This window comes from Schistocerca serialis, chromosome 5 (genome assembly GCF_023864345.2).
Source record: "Schistocerca serialis cubense isolate TAMUIC-IGC-003099 chromosome 5, iqSchSeri2.2, whole genome shotgun sequence".
In the NCBI taxonomy this organism is placed as follows: domain Eukaryota; kingdom Metazoa; phylum Arthropoda; class Insecta; order Orthoptera; family Acrididae; genus Schistocerca; species Schistocerca serialis.
In genome coordinates, this window is record NC_064642.1 from 346,303,436 (window position 1) to 346,324,298 (window position 20,863).

General features: G+C 42.5%; 1 protein-coding gene across 4 annotated transcripts in view; it reads left to right on the forward strand.

Moving 5' to 3' along the window:
* LOC126480950 (WD repeat-containing protein 47) overlaps positions 1–20,863 on the forward strand; it is a 702,106-nt gene that overhangs the window by 220,782 nt on the left and 460,461 nt on the right. The window lies entirely within an intron of this gene.

Here is a 20,863-nt window from a genome sequence, read left to right on the forward strand (position 1 = left end):
ATTCAGAATCTTGTAATTCCTGAAGTTCGTTAATGAAACACTTATATTTGGTTTTAGTAAGCAAGAGTACTCATATTACAAGTAGAAAAAAACTCCCCCGACACACACACACACACACACACACACACACACACACACACACACGGTGATTTATAAATACGTTGTTGTTAGTATTCGTGAAGTCATTGTTGATACACAAAATATGTTTACACATATATATATATATATTGTGTGTGTGTGTGTGTGTCACTTCTTTCCTTACTACGATATATAAATAAACTTGAAAGTTACTACTAGTTAAAACTGTTACAGTTAATTGATTACCTGTGACCATATGTTTTCCATATTCGTAGTTCTTCACCAACATTATATATTCATCATATATAACGAAATAAATTATAATACCCTCCAATGTGCAACGCTTATAAGTCGCCGGCACTATGACAGCATTATTTTGCCGCTCTACTTTGTAATAACTCATACCTATTATTGACAGCTATTTCTTCGACAGTTCATTTAATGCAGAACGAGAAAGCCATTATGTATATTCCTTATAATTCGTTTCAAGAAATGATTTTCAAATTATACTTGTTTCATTTTTACTAGAGAAGCATCATGTCGCTACGGTATCTTCTACACTCATCGTGACCGCTTTGTCAATACATCGGATAGACGTTAATAATCCATACAACATAAGTAAGATACTATGTTTCTCTTTACGTGACCAGGAAGTGATTTTTTTAAATACATTGCTACCATAAGTTGATACATATATTTCTGTTGCCGGTGTGGACGGCATTAGTATTTGAAACTTTCTAAGTTGTTCATAGAATGCCAACGCCATATATATCATGTAACGAAGTTTACCTGCATTGCGCATTTTTCATTAGATGTTCGGCTCCGGCAACATAAAACCTCTCAATGAATGTAATATTGCTGTATACGGTCCAAATCTGATAAACAGCAGCGATTTGGTCGTTGTATGCGTGACAAATTGAGTTCCGTAAACTAATGCACCAGCTGCGCGGCGTTTTGACAATGCCACGCCCCACAAATGGCTGTGCGAAGAGGAATCAAACAACCGTCCTCTTAGAGAGAAACCATGCATAAAGTTCCATTCGCCACCATGAAACTACGAAGCTTCGGAAAATGACGTATTAATACATTTCTTTTGATCAACTCTCTTCTGAATAAATGCTAGAAGCTTCGGCTGTACATGTCGCATCGTGTACTCAACAGCCGTTATTTCTTATTTTAACCTTTAAATACTCGTGCTGGTGTACTCCATACGTCACTTCTCCATTTCTGCATATTCTCTGAAGAAAACGTGTTGTCCAACCCTGGCCACTCACTTATTATTTTACTGAAATTCGCATATTTGCTTGGTATGTTGAAGTTATACATCTACTGCGTGCGTTTTATTATGTTAAATTGCTTAACCTTTCTTTGCTGAACTTTTTTACAAACCAAACTCACTGTATGTCTACACTAATCACAAATAGCCGCACTTATTTAGTGGTAGACACTAAAGTTCTAATCAGGAGAATCATGTATATTTTCACACAGTACACCACGCGAGCAATAAAGTAACAAAAAGGAAACCGACTACTTAAGGGTTAAGAGAAATGGAGCGCAATAGTTCTGCAGCAATTACTCTCCCTCCTTGAATGTCCATTAAAAGTAACCTCGCTTAGCATGCCACGAACCATAAAGCGTTTCACCGTTTCACTTGCTGCATTGTTTGGTTTATGTACGCGCATTTCACGAACCGCTTTCACGTTTTTTCCAGATAACTGCAATCTCTGACGTTGACTCTTGGTGCAACATCTACCTATCTTCATGTTTTGTTTCATTTAAAGTAGCAAAATACTGGTGTGCTAACTACAGAGTATTACACAAGCCAAACGAACTTATCCAGGCATATTTTTTTTCCTATAAAACATAAATATGTTGTAAATGATAGTGACTTTAACGAAAAACGAAATTTTCTAACTTTATACCGCTAGGTACCTACGAAGAATGTGCATTTCGACGCGTACCGCTTGTAGCATGTCTATATTCCCGTACGTGTGTATAGCAGCTGTTTCTTCCTTTCCTTTTTAGGATCAGCATATCGATGCAAGGACAGTTTTGCTACCGCACCAGTCAGTTTCTTTGTAGCCTTTTTATTTCGTCTTTTCAATCGCCTTTACATACAAATATGTTGTATAAGGTTTTGCAGCACTTGTATCTCAGCTAATAGATTGCAAAACCGTCAGGTAGAGAATAAAGCAGGACATTTTGTACTTACGTTGGTGTATAACATACCATTGGATACCCAGTAATTATAATCAACTATTGCGTAGACTACAAATTACGACTTCCTTTGAATGAAATGTGGAGCTGTAAACTTCACGATGCTTAAGTAACAATGTAATACCCCCATCCCTTCTAGTGTTTTAGGGTTAAAGGTATCTAAATCTATCTAAATTTTGCCTGTGAGCGATAAATCAGCTGTTATAAGTAAACGCTGCAAATACTAATTCAAAATAACTTCGATGAAATTGGCTAACTTGAGTTGTTTACAACAATTTTTAACAGTAAAAGACCAGAAATAGAATACCAAATAAGTTTCACGATAGTCTAGTCTAAAATAAATACCAAACGAAAATACAGGGTAACAACACATTGGCTTCAATGTCACATAACACAGAACACCAGAAATTAAATTTTCAACTTAGACAGAACAAGAACTTTCACATCTACATTGTCGAAGAACAGACTCGTATTTGATTGATACCGTGGAAGATGAGTCGCCGGTTTTCATTAAGAGCCATCAACTTTGGAGAATGATAAAAAGAAACAAAGCAATCTTCAGTCAGGTTAATCATTTCGAGACCCTGTCTGTTGCCTATTCAAGTAGGAACAAAGAGTTCGAGAATGTCATACCACATCACCTGACGATGAAACATGACGCGCCAATGCTTCCTCAGAAAGCATACAAACAGTGGTAATACGGAATGTTGTATGGATGCGTTCAAATAACAAAACAGCATTGTCATAAAACAGTGTTATTGTCTTCTCATCAATCCTTCGTGTATATTGAGAATATTAGCAGTCGTTTTACGTTTTCCTATGACACACTCTACATTACATTAGTTTCTATTGAACATTCATTAGTTCTCGTATCACAGCTTCTCTGTGAAACCATTTTCTGCCGCTTTTGATTGAATACCCGAGTACATAAAAAAGCAGTGTGGCTCCTGTGTCCTAAAAGAAATTAATGGTGAACAGGAGAATTAGTGCAGATCATAGGGTGAACTGTCCTCCACTACACAACTCTGCCGCTCAGCATGGTCACCATGCATTTATACACTTCTGCGGCATCGTTAAACAGAGACATCAAAACTAGTTTCGAAAAATTCAGTCCCGCATCGTGACCCATTATTTTAAAAGCCCGGGTTTCACTGCTGATTGTTACCTCTAACATGTCTGTCTCCTCGATTCACTTCATCAGCACGCCTTCAATTGGCATCTGTGGCAGATGTTGTCGGCCGGTCGCTGCGCGCTTTATCTGCAAGGTATGTCCTCCGTTACCGAACTACTGTCCATTGCAGCGTCCCCATACACTATCGTTGTGGATGAATTTAAAACAGCTTTAAAATAATGTTTCAGGAAACAAATCCTGAATTTTTCAAACTGGTTTTGATGTCTGTGTTCAACGATGGCCCAAGTGTGTACAAAAGAATGGAAGCTGTGTTGAACGTTATCATTGTGTAGAGGACTGCTCAGGCTATAGTCTGTAATAATCCTTCTGTTATATGATCGATATTAAATTTGTTAGGACACAGGAGCCACATTACTTCTTGATTCACTCTCGTACTGAGTGCCACTTAAGAGAAGTGGATACGACAATTCTATTATTGCTGCACTGCGTCCTGAATTCTACTGGAATTGGTTTGATTAGGTCAACAGCACTTTACAAAAAAATTTGTGTCCATTTCTTTTATGTAATTTGGCGTTTATTAACCTTCGAAAACGGGTCACTAAATGTTAAGAAAATTGAGAACACAAACAATGACATCGGATCGAACATAGAGTCGAATTGACCTGTTACATGTCTTCGCGTTCGTCTTAAATAACAGTTGAAATTAAGGTGACTGATGGATAATAACTGGCCAGATGAACTGCTAATAGAGCGCATGAACAAACGAAAACGCTACCAGGAATCGAGTAGCTTTATGGATTCAATTAGATCAAAGCTGGGTGCGGTGCAATATGAACCTGTCCAGCATAATGGTTGAGGTTATAGCATTCAAAAACTATTCTGCGAGTCAGGCCGGGTACCTCGTTGCTTTGAATAACTGCAGTAGTTTTTCGATACCAGAAGCGCCTTTTTTTCACCCATTTATATGTAGTGCTGCATTCAAAATTTAGTTACGTAGATAGGACTCTCATGCGTGATGGATATTTGTACGGTTGGCTTTTCTGTGTGTTCGTTTTAGTTTCAGTATACGACTGACCCACGAGCAAGTGGACGAAAGGTTTCGACATCGCATAGGTGCAAGATGCGCATCAAAAATAATCGTCATTTCTGTCATAGCTAGCATCCACTGCAAGATCGTACTCACGACCTGAGCTAGGATAGGGATGGGGAGCAACTCACGTCAGTTTCGCAGTGGATGGCGAAATACTAGTCAGATTTCACGATAATTCGCTCAGGGTATACTTAAAAACATCTTGGGCTAGTATATGTTCCAGGCCTGTGAAGCCCTGGAGAAAACTCGTTGCTCCATCACCTCTCATAACGAGATTAACAAATGAAAAATATGTGGTACGATCATTACATGAGACAGCTTTGTGTAAATATGATCGTTGATTCCTTTCAGTTATAACAAGCGCACCTACAACTCTGTACCCCTTTCTGCAATTTTACAGTTAAATTATGGGTCACCTACAAAACCACCTGTCTTAGTACAGTCCTGCATCGGAGCTCGCAACCTACTGTAGGCGTTTCACTAATCGCTTGTTTCATTTTCTTATGGATGGGAGGAATGGCTAAGTGCTGCAATTGAGTCCAGAATCCGTAAATTAACCTATAACACATGCGTAATGTTCAGGCAGCCTTCACGGCCATGAATCCACAATTCTAGACTACTATAGACACAATCGAGCTACCCACGGGAAAAGAACGCAAAAAACACGTTTCAAAATCATGTTGCATCCCGTAGGGAAAATCGCTAGATCTATTGAGAGAGAATCAATCGGAAGGAAGTAGTAAGTAGTTACTGAGCCATGAAATAATAGAGACGAGAACGAGAGACAGGCCGCATGAGCATGTTTCTTACCGCTGACGCATCGACGTGTTTGTGGTAGGCTGATCTTGCAGAAATGGATGAAAGTGCATGTTGTTACTGCGATCACGGAAATAGCGCACATTTTGTAGAAATTCGAGCTGATTCCTGTCGTGAGTTTCCTATACAAGTCTAGCATATGCTGCTACTAAGATGGCGGCAGACTTGGACGCCATTTTTCACGACATCTAAAAACAACCAATCGCGGCTCTGTACTGCTTCAGAGTGGGGCTTGGGATGTCTCCCCTCTCGGTTATACACACATCAAAAAAAGTTTTGCATTACCCCGGTTCCCAGAACTCCTGGAGATAGACGTTGACTGTGCATATTGTATCGCAGGCACAGTCCCTTTCACTGTTCAGAGATGTCACTAAACCCGTCCAAAGATGTAAACAACCATGCATGAGCAGCGCCTATTTGAGGGCCGACAGCCGATCATTTCCGGTCTTTCCACCAGGAAGTAAGTACACGGCTCGTGTCGTATGTACCGGGTGATCAAAAAGTCAGTATAAATTTGAAAACTTAATAAAACAGGGAATAATGTAGAAAGAGAGGTAAAAATTGACACACATTCTTGGAATGACATGGGGTTTTATTAGAACAAAAAAAAAAGACACCCCATATTGCTAGACGCGTGAAAGATCTTATGCGCGCGTCGTTTGGTGATGTTCGTATGCTCAGCCGCCACTTTCGTCATGCTTGGCCTCCCAGGTCCCCAGACCTCAGTCCGTGCGATTATTACCTTTGGGGTTACCTGAAGTCGCAAGCGTATCGTGACCGACCGACATCTATTGTTGAGGAATGATGGTGGACATATTGAGCATTTCCTGTAAAGAACATCATCTTTGCTTTGTCTTACTTTGTTTTGCTAATTATTGATATTCTGATCAGATAAAGCGCCATCTGTTGGACATTTTTTGAACGTTTGTATTTTTTTGGTTCTAATAAAACCCCATGTCATTCCAAGCATGTGTGTCAATTTGTACCTACCTACATTGTTCCGTGATTTATTCAGTTTTCAAATTTATACTGACTTTTTGATCACCCGGTAGTTCAACCATGCCTAGACGGTCAATACCGCGGTTCGATCGCGTCCGCATCGTTAGTTTGTGACAGGAAGAGCTCTCAACAAGGGAAATGTCCAGGCGTCTCGAAGTGAACCAAAGTGATGTTGTACGGACATGGAGATACAGAGAGACAGGAACTGTCGATGACATGCCTCGCTCGGGCCGACCAAGGACTACTACTGCAGTGGACGACTGCTGCCTACGGATTATGGCTCGCAGAGACCCTGACAGCATCGCCACCATGTCGAATAATGCTTTTCGTTCAGCCACAGGACGTCGTGTCCTGACTGAAACTGTGAGCAATAGGCTGCCTGGTGGGAAACTTCACTCAAGACAATCGTCGGAGACGTGTTTAGAGGCAACCCGGTGAGGCTGAACGCCTGAGACACACTGTCCAGCGAGTGCAGCAAGGTGGAGTTTCCCTGCTGTTTTTGGGTGGCATTATGTGGGGCCGACGTACGCCGGTGGTGGTCATGGAAGGCGCCGTAACGGCTGTACCATACGTGAATGCCATCCTCTGACCGATAGTGTAACCGTATCGGCAGCATATTGGCGAGGCATTCGTCTTCATGGACGACAATTCGCTCCCTCATCGTGCACATCTTGTGAATGACTTCCTTCAGGACAACTATATCGCTCGACTAGAGTGGCCAATACGTTCTCTGGACATGAACCCTGTCGAACATGCCTGGTATTGATTGAAAGGTTTGTTTATGGACGACGTGATCCACCAGTCGCTCTGAGGGATCTACGCCGAATCGCCGTTGAGGAGTGGGACAATCTGGACCATCCACGACGAATACAGGCATGCATCAATGAAAGAGCAAGTGCTACTTGGTATTAGAGGTACCGGTGTGTACAGCAATCTGGACCTCCACCTCTGAAGGTCTCGCTGTATGGTGGTACACCATGCAATGTGTGGTTTTTATGAGCAATAAAAAGGGCGGAAATGATGTTCATGTTGATCTCTTTTCCAATTTTCTGTACAGGTTCCGGAACTCTCGGAACCGAGGTGATGCAAAACTTTTTTTGATGTGTGTATTTCCTCGGTGGAGATTTTGCGGAGTGACTACACCAGTAAAACGTATAGTTCCTTGCAGCCAACTTGACCAGGAAGAGAGCGCTGACGCCCCATACTGCGTTATAGTGCAGGGTGAGAGTTCCTGGGTCTTAGGTTGGTCATTCAGATGGTTCAAATGGCTCTGAGCACTATGGGACTTAACATCTATGGTCATCAGTCCCCTAGAACTTAGAACTACTTAAACCTAACTAACCTAAGGACATCACACAACACCCAGTCATCACGAGGCAGAGAAAATCCCTGACCCCGCCGGGAATCGAACCCGGGAACCCGGTTGGTCATTTTACAGTGGCGTCCGTCCAGAGCCCACGCAAAAAGAGGCATACTTCCGTGGAAGCTCTGTGGCGTAGCAATTTTGAACGAAACGGCTCCTGCCTTTCTGCTCGAGGAACGCGCTATTTTTGTACTATTCTACTAAATTGATATCCAGAGACCTAAAAATCGTGTCGACCTTCTCATTCGTTCCTCCTTTTCCTTGCCAAGACGATAGGCAGCTCGTAATCTTGGGAAAAATTACTTATGGCAGGAAAATTTACCTATAGTATTTATCAGCAATCCGTGATTGCTATCGGTTGGTTCGTGAACTCTTCTGCAGTTCGAATCTGTTATTGGATTTTACATTAACTAAATATTTATCTCTTTCATATTAAGGACTGGACAGAACAGTCGTTGGAATCTCTCCACGTGCGTGATGCAGAAAAGTCTCCTTTTCAAATGTTCTCCTCTAATATGAAACTTCCTGGCAGCTTAAAACTATGTGCGGGACCGAGACTCGAACTCGGGACCTTTGTCTTTCGCGGGCAAGTCGTGAGTCGTGTGTGGGGTAGCTCTGTCGGTAGAGCACTTGCCCGCGAAAGGCGAAGGTCCCGAGTTCGAGTCTCGGACCGGCGCACAGTTTTAAGCTTCGAGGAAGTTTCATATAAGCCAATATTCCGCTGCAGAGCGAAAATTTCATTGTGGATAGTCTCCGCTAGTCTGTATCCATTATATGTTCTGGCTTCCTTAAAAGCGAAACTGAACTATGTCTCCAGACTGAAACAACGAATGAAAATTTGTACCAAGCCCGGGATTCGAACATGGGTCTAGGGCTCAGTAGGCAGAGGCACTAGCTACTACGCCATCCCGGCACTATGGCTTTGCACAACTACATGGGCTATTCCAGTGCGCCTCAATCCAAATTACCATTCAGGCCTCAGCCCACTTGGTATTTGTCCTAAACTCGAACAGCGTTGCGAGGCTCTCCGACTCTGTTGGATTACTACCTCAGCATCAAACGAAAACGGAAGAAATACCAAGTGGGCTGAGGCGTGAATGGGAATTGCATTGAGGAGGGAAGTTCTAGTCCTTGCAGTTGTGAAAAGTCACTGTGCCATGGTGGCATAGTGGTTCGCGCAACTGCCTAATAAACAGGAGACCCAGGTTCGAATCATGGCACTGGTACAAATTTTCATTCGTCGCTTCAGTCTGCATGAAAGGTCTCAGGAACCATTCATTTGAAACTGAATTAATATATCTGTCGGTTTGGCGAAGCAGGGTGGTGAGTTCAGTTTTCAGAGATCGCGCTCCTCTGCCCTCTCGCAGGATGCGGCCCTGACGCGCATTTTTTTATTAACAGTCTGTTATTTAACTTTGCTTGGAAAGCGGTGAGTTGGCGTTAACTAGGTGGGCCGTATTGGCGGGCACCTGTTGTGTGCTAGGATGTGAGCAGTGGCGGTCCCCTGCTTTCTACTGACCGCTAACGATCCGCGCTCGGAGCTGACAGTGGCGTTTCTTGCCGTGCACGGGAGCGTACGATTGCAGACCGCCAGCCGCCGGCATTAAGGGGGCAATTCAGCGGCGCGCTGCTTTCTTGTCGCCGGCGGGGGGGCGCCGTTGCGGCGTTTGCGTCCCGCTGGCTGGGACGACTGCAGCGGCTGCACTCTGGAGGCTTCTGCACTCGCAGCTGCACGCTTACTCAAGCATTTAATGCAAGCATACTTCAGCAACTCTAGGGCAGATCTGAAAACGCATCCACAATGGCCAACAATCTGTAGAGTCAGCTTGGGTGCCAGTGCTGTGCAGGCTTATACAAGCAAACTTCTGTTACGATGTTGCACTATGTCGGGTGAGGAAATGAACCGCGAAGTGACGAAAGTATTTGAAATTGTCAAAACAACCCATGTCCATGGAGCATTAAATGGAAAGTCTAAGACGACAAGGCGTAAGAGGAAGCTGTTTCTAACTGAATGTACGAGGCATGTTCAGAAAGTGTGTGCGCTAGATTTTTATATATTTTTTTAGGAAAATTTTATTTGAAAAAAATTTACAGGGTATTGTTGATACAGTTGCTATTTTTCCACCTTGCCATCCCGTTCAATGCATGTGATGAGCCGTGGCACAAGCTTCTTTATGCCCACGTCGAAGAACTCTGCCACCAGCTGCTCCTCCCTGTTCAGTACCTTTTTTTTGTATCAGCTCTTCTGTTGAAAACTTTATTCCACTCATATGTGTCTTTAGGGGAGTGAAAAAATGGATCTGGAAGCGCCTAAGGCTGCATGAGGACGAGCGTTGTCGTGCAACACACACTCCTCTCCTCAGTATTCCCCTCATTTTGTTTTTAATGCTCCTTTTTAATTTTTTAGGATCTCACAATATCATAGTCCATTGATGCCCGAGAGCACCCGAGGCAGAAATTTGACCAAAAAGACGAATTCTCTGTCCCAAAACACTGAGGCCATAATATTTTTGCCCGGAATCATACTATCGAATTTTTCGGTGGAGGGGTGGGGGGGGGGGGGAGGAGGAATTAACGTGATTAACGTGATGTGACTGTGACGACTGTTTTTTTCCTCGGTGTTTAATGAAGTCACCCACGTTCCATCTCCAGTCACAACAGAGTTCAGAAATCCTTACCTTCCAATTCAGACAGCTCAAGAAACTCGCGAGCGCTATTGATTCTTTTTTTCTTCTTCTTTTTTTTTGCTCTATCAGATGTTTCGGGACCCATCTACGCCCGGTTTCCGGTAAGTGTCTCCTACAAGAGAGTTCTGGAAAGTTGTAGAAACGTTGCTGAAACTTCGTCCACTGTCGATTGGCGGTTTTCACGAACAATTTCCTCGATTTTTTGCACGAACTCGTTAGTCAAAATGGAAGGTTTTCCACTCCTCTGTTCGTCATGAATATATGTTCTGCCTCCATTAAACTCCCTACACGACTTAAACATAATTACGCGCTCTGTTCGTAACACCTTCGCCGTAAGCCGTTTTGATTCGCGAAAAAGTTTCGGCATGTGTTTACTCCTTCAATGAGTAGGAAGCGGATACAGCAGGTGGTTCGCACTTGGTGGTATTTCTTACCGACATTTTTCTCCCAACTAAGCACTACAACGTGAGTTTATGTACTACGGTGTTCTGTGAAGATCGCTCTCTGTAGCAGATTCCCCTCTACCACTAAGTGTCGGCAACCCTCAAAAAACAAAAAAACAAAAAAAAAACCAGCCCGTTATAGTCACAGTACACTTATATAACGTGCCTCTTATTGTGATTGATCCTGCTACAGTCAAATACGAGGGTAGGAACTGTAAAAGTGGCAACTATTTTTTTACAAAATAGATTCGTGTTTCAAAGTTTTACTGACCTGCAAAGTAGTCACCAGGATTGTTTATAACCTGTTGCCAGCGATGTGGAAGCCGTAGGATACTCTTAGCAGTGCCAATGAAGCGAATGCTGTGAAGTGTTTCCTTCAGTTTAGAAATCGAGTTGAACTCACGAGGGCTTAAGTCAGGTAGTGCAGTGGGTGGTATAGCACTTAGCAGCCCCATCTGTCAAACAAATCAGTAACAGCTTGCACTGTACGTGCTTGTGTATTCTCCTGCAAAATGATGATCAGGTCCTTCAGAAAGTATCATCACTTCTGTCTCTATGCTGTTTATTTTTGGAACACAACCTACGACCAGCTTAGAGACAGAAGTGATGACACTTTCTGCAGGACCTGACCATCATTTGGCAGGTCAGTGCTCTACAGTTGGAGTGATATTATCAGCATACTCTCAAAGGAACCTGGTTAGTATACAAAAGTAGAAATCATCTTATTTATCTGAAATTGGGGTCGGAAACAATGGAAAAATGTTCCAAAGATGTCCCACAGTGGGATTGGAGTCCGCATTGTATTCTGCCTTAAAACATGAGTCTTTTTCATAATAGTGGACTCCAAACGAAAATATTCCTTGAGATTATGGCAGAACAATAATTGAGGCTTCGTGTTTTTATTTTAAGTCGCCGAACTGGTCACGGATAATCCGCACCCAGATAATAGGCCGCTTGGTGTATTGTCTTTGTAGTGTTTGAAATGTAATTTTTTTTCTTAATCCCTATTTAATTCGCCGGGCGCGGTGGTCTCGCGGTTCTAGGCGCGCAGTTCGGAACCGCGCGACTGCTACGGTCGCAGGTTCGAATCCTGCCTCGGGCATGGATGTGTGTGATGTCCTTAGGTTAGTTAGGTTTAAGTAGGTCTAAGTTCTAGGGGACTGATGACCACAGCTGTTAAGTCCCATAGTGCTCAGAGCTATTTTTTTGAACCTATTTAATTCGGCTCATATTCCAGCTATATTCCCTATTTGGGGTATGTGGTACATTACATGCACGATATGGTACCACCACATTTTGGCGCTGACACGAGACTACATCTAACGCGCCAGTACGGTGCAAGACGGACAAACCAGAGCCTGTTGCTTCGCCTCAAAGATCACCTAAACTCAATACTCTGGACTTTCTGTCTGGGCTCATCTCAGAAGTTATGCGTACTAAAACCCCATTGATAGAGTTGAACTGGAAGTGAATAGTTGTCCTGTTAAGATTTACGACGTGATCCGAAGGTTTTCGAAAGAATGTGTAATTTTTCGCAGGAACGAGTGCAGCACTGCATCAAAATGCGAGGAAGACACGTGAAACAGCGTCTTTAAGTACGAGAGTACAGTAAATTGTTAAATGTAACTTGCTGAAGTAGTGCTGTATTTATTGTTAAGGTAGGCCATGGGTGAAATGTGTGCCCAATTAAATGGAGACTTAGTCGAAAAGTTTGCTTTTCAAACACATATCTACGAAATACAATAATGTTTCATGTTATATATTCAGTGGCGGCTCCGTGCTCACACATTGACAAACGGCTACTTTACAAACTCGCGTTTACTGGAACGTTTTTGCTTCTGTTGTGGTATATTTTCACCCGTCTCAGCTTTTGTCGTTAATGTGGTACACCCTGCACAAGCCAACACTCTTAGTATCATAGACATGTATTCGAGATCTTTACAACTCCTTCGGCTCGCGAGAAATTGCATTTCACTTCGTCTTCGTGTGGCTCCTATAGTGATTGCAAACTGCGGTTTAATCAATCTATCTACGAGTGGCAGAAAGTTTGCAAACTGCATTTTAATCAATCTATGTACGAGTCGCTGAAGGTTCAAGTACATGTTCAAGTATATGTCTTCGTTCATCCAGTGATAATTAGGCTAGTCATATGAATTCATATTTACACTGCATACCATGTTTTCTCTTCTTCCATTTCTCCCCCATTCCCCCTCCCTCCCATCACAAGGGCGAAGCGAGCCTGTCGTCGTCGCCGGGGCTCGACATTCTCAAGCCACAGTCAGAAACTTTTAAATGCCTGCTTGGACTGTGTGGTGCGAAAGGTATTTGTGCTTGCTTGCGCAAAATGCTTTAGCGTGTGTGCTTGTCAAGCTTGTCACTACACGCGTAGCCCCCTCAACTGCTTCAGACTTCCGTTCAGCCCTGCTCCGCATGGCCACTTCTAGCATTGTTTCACAGCCTTTCTCCCTTTCTCTCCTGGAGCGGGTCTTACTTTCACGTTAGCAGTTGCAGTAAACGTTGCGCCGAACCGCTGCTTTCAACGTACTTACGTAGGACGTTAGAGTAGTTTTCGATTTGACAAAGAAAAAAGAATACTAGATTTGACTTTTTGCTATGTAATTTTGACTTAGTCGTTTCGTAAATCATTTCATTTGGACCAGTGACTACTCTACTTTATAATGTTCTCAGTAGAATAAGATTTTTAAATTTGTATAAAATGGAAGCACTTTGAAGCGAAGCTAGTTTTATTGCGACAACCCAAGATAAGTGTGAGCGAACGAAAAACATTTTGGAAGAGAACTTTTTCGCGAGGATAGAAATTCAGTACATGTTATTTTGAATTCCGGGCAACCACAGCCAAATGTCCACATTTTTCTAAGAAGGCAGAAAGCATCGCCCTGGCTGTATAAAGTTTTATGTATTTAATAAAACCACGACCGGTTTCACGCCATATTTAAGCGCACCCTCAGGTGATCTAGAAAAAGCAGTTACAAAGGAAGTATTTTAAAATACTTGTTTTCCTTTTGCGTTGGTTTAGTAAATTTTATAATATGGAGTAGAATAGTCCTGTACAGTAGGTGCTTACACAAGTAGTGTCCACAACATTATTTTGCGCTGTCCTTAAGCCTCTCTCCGTCCTTCACCTCATTAATAAATTAAAAACCGCTAGAAGCGGTTGTCAGTTCGATGAAAAGTGGGTGCCGCTTTGAAACAAAAGTAGTGTTTGTTGCTGAGAAAGCAAAATAAGCCCTGCAAAGTGTGCGAAAGTTATACAAGCACCAATAAAAACGCACCGTACGTAGAGTCGATATGGCACGGCTATAAAGAACACTGAACTAGCTAGAGTCGTGTGCAAGCAGCCATGACGAAAAATGCGTTGGCCGTGGTATCCGAAAACCCACCGAGATGGCGCTGTAAAAAATGGGGCTACTGCACCGAACGGCGAAGCGTGAAAGAGGTGGTGGTGCAGTTTTAGGAACACCCGCTTTTCATCAGTTTGACAAGTGCGTCAAGCGGATTTTAATGTCAGTGACGCGAAGGATGGGGAGAGGCTACGGGACAGTGTAAAATAATGTTGCTGGCACAATTTCTGTAACTATCTAACGTACAGGACTATACTACTCCTTAAAACAATATTTACTAAGCCAGTGTAAAAGGAAAATAATTGTAAAGTAATTCCTTTCTAATCCTTGTTTAGATCACCTGAAGATGCATCTGAATTTGGCGCGAAATCGGTCTTGGTTTTGATAAGACTTTCTACAACCAGAGATGTCTTTTGCCTTCTGATAAAGAAAGATGGAAATTTAGTCTGAATACAGTCTTTCTTTGTTTCTTTTCTAGTCGAGAACCTGATGCCGCCAGGTGATGTTTGTGCCCTTCTGTTGGCACTCTGTGACAACCTCAGAAATCAGCAACAGTGGTCATTCCTGAATAGGAACACATCCTTTCATACTTCAGTGCGATCTTTCCTTTTACTACCCATGCTTTAGAGTGCTCCTTCGTCTATAATGTGTAACGCCGAATACAGGTTTCGTCGAATGTTACGAAACTTTGCAGAAATTCACTTGGTTCGCGTTTAATGACAACTAAACAGTCGTTGAGTAATGCTCATTCGAATGCGCCCTGGTCATTCGCGAACAAGCGAGGCATGCATAGGTGGGAAAGCTGTGTGATATTCAAAAGTTGATGCGAAATATGGTGGGCATGGCACATCGAGATCTTTGCAGTGCCGGCATTCTGAACGTCTGCCACAATCTCTTTGACCTTACAGGTCGTTGGTCGTCCTGAGCGCGTATTTTCAATGGACGTGCGGATTACTATCATATGCAACTCCACTTTTATGTTTGTGAGGTTAAACCTTTTTTGAAATGAAATGCTTCTTCGCCGCTCGTTATTCAGTTTTATCCAGAGGCGGGGCGGGGTGGGGAGAGAGAGAGAGAGAGAGAGAGAGAGAGAGAGAGAGAGAGAGAGAGAGAGAGAAGCGAAAAGTGTATTGCAGATTTCAAAACTATTTTATTTGCAAGATAGATGTCATATAAAAGAAAAATTACAGATCATGGATTCAAATGTATTTCTTTATGCTTTCTCCAGTAAGTGTCAGTCCTATATCCCCTTTCCTCATGGCTAGTTTTGTGTGGTCGTTCGTTCAGTAATTCAGGCGCACATCGTGTTCCGTAAATCCAACAGTGGAGGTGAGCTTCTGGGATGTGGAACGGGTGAAGTTACACATTAATATAAGAAACAACCGCTGGCGTTTCTTCTTTAAAGTAGGCCTATACTAAATACAAATTACGACTAGCGCTAATTTACTCAAACTGATAGTAATGAGTAATTCTTCCTAGATTACTTTATATTTCTATGTAGGGAAAAAAAGATACTTCTGAAAAGGGGGGGGGGGGAAGAAAGCCACTTGCCCGCCTTTTATATTACTCAGCTGATTTTTCTGTCTAATACATAAAACAAAAAAATATGTAACTTCGTATGACCAGTATCAGCTGTCTCTGTAGTGTTAAAATCAGGATCTGTCTAATAATTGTATTAAAGTTACAGGAATTGATATTCTTGAGTTCAAGTATTCCGATAAATCATAGAAATGGTTTCCGTAATCCGTCCCGCCATATATTCGTACATATTTGCAGTTGTGACTGCAGAATTTGATCCGTTAAAGCGAACTTTAAAAATAGATTTCTTATCTACTTGCGAGTAATACGTTAAAATTTCTTCTGTTTGTCAGTGATATCTTAATCAGCAACAGGTCCCTCCGTACATTTTTCAGGTTCCGTAATGAAAATACCTCCATGAGTGCATGGCAGGTTTTATATTTTTCAGACGACTTAAGAGAGCTCTACTGTGAAAATATATGCCAGATTTTTCTCTTTAAGACTGTACTTCATTCACTAAAAAGTTACATTATCTCTACACTTTTACGGTCGTCTTGTTGTGAAATATGTGAGGACTATTTTGCCTTATCTCGATGATAAGAATGGACGAGTAGTAAAGCGAGTCACTTTATATACATGGTGAACCAAAAATTACGCACTCGAACGCCACAGTACTATTCCTCGCATATTAACAGTACAATAATGTCTAACGAAATTTCGCCCGGTGCCTGTTTTCAATGGAAGACGAACGTCAAAGGTATTTTGGCAAAAATGTATGTACGAGTATCTTGATTCAATCCTGTGTTACACAATCATCCAGTTGGTGCGGTGAGCAGTGAGTGGTTTTGAATCAGAATACCCGAGTTAGCGTTAAATTCCAGGTCTAGGGGTAATGTTAATTTTTTTTTCTCAAATTTCAGGTTGCATGGTACTGTATCTTGCTTGTTAATGGTTACATAGTAATTACAGCGGATCTTACACAAAAAAGCGTGCGAACATTTAATACCAACACAGGAATGACAGTGCAGCCGTTCTTTGGTTCCACATTAGAGATGGGTTTTGCCTTTGAACGTTTACTTCTCTTTCTGCACACCACCACTCCATGCTTTCTGTTTCATACGCTTTCGTTTCATCTTCTTCTCCTAAATTAAAATATATAAATAAATAATAAAATAATGTAAAAGAGAAAAACTGACTTCACCGCTCTCCTTCCTGGTCTTCCTTTGACGTCTTTTCTACCGAAACTTTGCAGTCTAAATCGTAGGAGTATTATTTATAATTTTTCATGTCCACCTTTGAAGGCGAAATGCGGGAAGATCGCTCATTTCAGCCGCGAGAGTTGCAGAATTATTATGTATGTTTGGTTGCTGTAGCGTTTTTGGCCGGCCGAAGTGGCCGTGCGGTTAAAGGCGCTGCAGTCTGGAACCGCAAGACCGCTACGGTCGCAGGTTCGAATCCTGCCTCGGGCATGGATGTTTGTGATGTCCTTAGGTTAGTTAGGTTTAACTAGTTCTAAGTTCTAGGGGACTAATGACCTCAGCAGTTGAGTCCCATAGTGCTCAGAGCCATTTGAACCATTTTTTGTAGCGTTTTTCCAGAAGTTAAATAAACACAACTGGTATAAATAACAGAGGCTTTAGTCATCACCAATATATTCTCCTGGACTTTCTACAAGACTTTGACAACGCTGGGGTAACTTTTCGATTCCGGGTCTTTATAAATCACATGGCTTTGAGGCGAAGAATTTGTCGAACCGTATTCGGAGCGTGTTTTCACCCGGAAAGAAAGTTCCTTGAAGGTTGTTAAAGATCGGAAAAGGTGAAAACCTGAGGACGCAAGATCAGGTGAATAAGGTGAGCGCGGAATGACTTCCCAACTCAACTCCTATACAGTGTTTTTTTTGTCAGCCTAGCAGAATAGGGGCAGGCGTTATCGTAGAGTAGCATCACATAACGCAGTCTTCTTGGTCGTTGTTCTTGGGCTGCCCCTGCAAGACGTCTCAGGTGTTAGCAGTAAATGGCAGCAGTGATGGTTAAATCTCTGGGAAGCAATTCGTGGCATACCACACTGCCGCTGTTTCACCAGATGCATAACATCTTTTGTGGGGGCGCGTAGGTCTCCGAATTGGGAGTTCCTGCTGCTTTGTTTGGGCTCCACCATTCCTTTTCTTTCCTTATGCTAACATAAAAACGCCATTTCTCGTCACCGGTAACGAAACAGAATAACAGTGCTCGTTGTTTTTCAAGAGCCAATTGATAATGAACAAGCAGAGATGCATGTATGGTCACCCGCATGCGGTAACCGTACTCCCGATTTTTGAACCTTCCCCACGGCATGCAAATGTCTCACAATGGTGCAACGACCACAGTTCATCTCATTTGCCAGTTGTCGAGTACTTGACGTGAATCATTATAGATTAATGCATTTAAATCAAACACCGAAGGTCTTCCTCAATGTGGAGTGTCACTAATGTCAAAACTATCCCCCTTAAAATGGGGAACTATCCAGTGGCATTATCCGCAAGCACGGCGCAAATGTTTCTGGTTGACTCTATTGCTGTGACCCCTCTACTGAACTCACAGGAGACTAAGTCGGAAATGTTCCGATTTCTCCACGTGGCACTCCATTTTCTAGCGTCCATAGCTCCACTCATTCTCTCCTAATGGTAAAAAAAGATCATATGTAAACTCAGAGAGTAACAGTAAACTACCAATAAAAAATGAGAATTGATAAATAAACCTATAGAAGTTGAGAGACGAAATTCCGTTGGATATTTTTGTACTTTTAGTGCCCAAGGATTGGTGCTGTGACGTCACAGTACGCAAGCTTTGATTCACCCTACGTACGGAACGTCAGACCGTCATTAAAGCGTGGAAAGGGCACGTAGCGGTTACTGAATTTCTTCGACTTGTGGAGCGGTAAGCACTTTCCACATCACACGCCGCCACCAGCTGGCTGGTGAGACGGGAAGACTCGCCAGCAGGCTGCGAAACAGTGCGTAGCAATTAATTATCTCCGCTGGTTTTACGTGCCGGAGAGCCGTTCCCAGCTGCCGGGAACAGTTAGCGCGATTGAGATCGTCCGGGAGCCACGAGCAAAAGCAGCAGCAGCAGCAGTAGCGCGACGGAACCCGCTCCGCTTTCCAATTGTGCACTGCCAGCCGCCTCGTGGGATTACTTATCCCCGCACCGATGACTCGTCCGTCTGCCAGAGCTGCTGAGGTTACTGCAACTGTTGTTCTCGGTGCTTCAGAAGCTTTTCTGTTAAACAGGGGCATGTTCTCTATCCCGAATGGCAGCCTTGTGTGGCGTACACATGTTGTGCTGAGAGCTTCTCATGGTACGCGAATACCATAGCGCCTTTTTAAAATTCGTCAACATTTCATATAGCGGCAATACAGAACAGTTTTAACTTCGGTGTTTAACAAGAATAGTAGCATTTCAGCATCGCCAAAGGATTGGCGTATGCTGGCCTGGCAACTGTAATCATTTCATTAATTTTCTACTACTTCATGTGGCAGATCAAAAGCTGTTAACAAAATTAAAATTCAGAAATGGAATACGGAGATTGCAGTATTAAATCTGTACCCAGTTCACTGTGAAAGTTGTGAAGCCTAAAAATGTCGGAGCATTCCAGGATATTTCCGCTGAGGTGTTCTGACGAACTTTGTAGTTACAACCGAATGAGTATTTTTTATTCTTTTTCTTGGTCACAGCAGAACAAGTGCGGTCAGCTTTTAGCATTGTTAATTGCCATTTTCATATCTGTCTCGAGTTTGCTCCTCAAATGTGATGAACGAGACTTACGTTGGTATTGTTCAACTAGATTTTGAGTGACTGACTAGAATGTCCGTTCGGCATCAGAACGTATAAAATTTGCTGTTACATTCGCAGTGTGTTCGTCAAAACTATACATGGCTGAGAAGTGTTACCGAAATAGATCTAAGTATTAAATTAGCATTATTACTGGAGATAAAGAATTTTTTTTTTAAGTTGACATTTTATTTCGTGTTATCCCCAAGAACCCGTCTGACTTGACCGACATGCCGATATTCAGATTCAGAACCGACGACAGAGGTGATGTCAGAAGAGTGGCACAACATTTATCTTCTGGAAGCGCGTCGTAGCGGTGGCTGAAAATGGCAGGTATCGGCTTCTCTCTCTCTCTCTCTCTCTCTCTCTCTCTCTCTCTCTCTCTCTCTCAACGTAATTTTGTTTAAACTTTGTAATCTCTTGTTCTCGACGAAAGAGTTTGCAATAACAGAATAACAGGCTACATTCCGTGCAGTATGAACTTCAGATTTCACTTGTTCTCTTTGCGTTCTAAAACACCTATATCGATGTATGATCCCCTGTGAACGTAATATTGGGCATGATTGCAGATTTCGCGTCGCAAAGCATTCCAAATTGTCGGACACGAAGTCAGGAATAAGCAAGAGCAGTGTGTTCCCGTACTGCTAAAAGTAAGTACTGTTAATGTTGACGGTAGGCGTGCTTTTTATTCGATAAAGAGAAACTGAAATTGCTAATGTATCAGATGGCGGAACAATTGCTTGCAAAAAAAAATGAGGAGGATAGTGTAAGAAGCAGAAATATCCCTAAATTAAGTTAGAGATGCACACTGACCGCTATAAATTGTTGGTGACTTGTGTCGCTGAAGTAGCGAAATTTACCAAGTAGGAAGTGATTTTCACGTCTGATTAGCTACGCCTAGCGTGTGACAAAAGCGAAAGAATCACTCAGGTGCCACGGTTTTTCCTTCTCGCGAGAGTGATTTCGGAGCGTGGAATTTCTTTCCCGCCTGAGCTGCCACCTTCTTTCCTGCACAGGGAAGGAAAGCGGCTGGGTGTATGTTGGAAGGGACTGCAGTTTTGGCCCGTGCCCAGTCTTGTTCAACTCAAGGCTGACTCCCACTCGAAAACAGGAATCAGTTCTCGCCATCACTACGTACCCTACGCAGTTTACCTATTTAGGACACAGGCAGATTTCTACTTTTCAGATGAGTTGCGATTTCTGTCCATCTGGTCACCGTTTTTCTACATACGAGTAGTAGTTCCCTATTCAGATGTTTTTGGTTTACAGTTTTGTCTTCTTCCTCATTAGTTTCGGATTTTTTTCTGCACTGCAGGTGAATTACTTAGTAATGAATTTAATATTTT